The sequence below is a fragment of the Formica exsecta genome, unplaced genomic scaffold (genome assembly GCF_003651465.1).
Source record: "Formica exsecta isolate Colony F162 unplaced genomic scaffold, ASM365146v1 scaffold1440, whole genome shotgun sequence".
In the NCBI taxonomy this organism is placed as follows: Eukaryota; Metazoa; Arthropoda; class Insecta; order Hymenoptera; family Formicidae; genus Formica; species Formica exsecta.
In genome coordinates this window covers 1-624 of record NW_021848769.1, presented here as the reverse complement: position 1 = coordinate 624, position 624 = coordinate 1, and the positions used below count along the sequence as shown (strand labels likewise).

The window sequence follows — 624 nt, the reverse complement described above, 5'->3', positions numbered from 1 at the left end:
AATTATATGTATATACATCAGAACACTAACATCAGTTACCAAAAAGCACTTACTGGTTGATGTCTGTGGCTGCTAACCATAAGTGGCAGTTGAGAAATGTTGCGAGGCAGATTCAAGATTAGTGGGTTGCGATTCCACAGATTCTTGCGATGGTACATTAAGAGCAATGGATGATTATATAGCTTGAGCTTGAGAAGATACTTGACTCATAGTTTGCTGCGCTTAAACTTTGGGTTGATCTGTTGATGCTACAGATTGTCCACCACTTTGAATAGTAGGCCGATAAGTCTTTTGACATAATCAGTTTCATTCTTAAAATTCATTACTGCATTACGTAAAAATCGATTTGGAATAAGAGTCTCCAGTGATACATCTTTCTCTTTACAATCTGGGCATTCATGTTCTTCAGATTCTAACAGAAATGTGCGAATACCCGTTATACAAGGGAAAAATACAATAGTAATTAGTTATAAACAGCATAATCCTACATAGATAAGTATAAAAAAATGCGCATTAATCGTCTATAATTTATGATAAAAGATTTACATTCGTCACAAAAGGAATTTCCACAACATGGGGACATCACTGCATCTGTCAGAAAGTCTTTGCAAATATTGCATAACA

At 35.1% G+C, this 624-nt stretch overlaps 1 long non-coding RNA gene across 1 annotated transcript in view; it reads right to left on the bottom strand.

The window, feature by feature from the left end:
• Window positions 1-433, bottom strand: part of LOC115246271 — a 5,028-nt gene extending 4,595 nt beyond the window's left edge. The window contains exon 1 of the long non-coding RNA XR_003885640.1: window positions 54-433. This is a non-coding gene — a long non-coding RNA (uncharacterized LOC115246271). The remainder of the gene's footprint in view (window positions 1-53) is intronic.
• Between the last annotated feature and the right edge of the window lie 191 nt (window positions 434-624).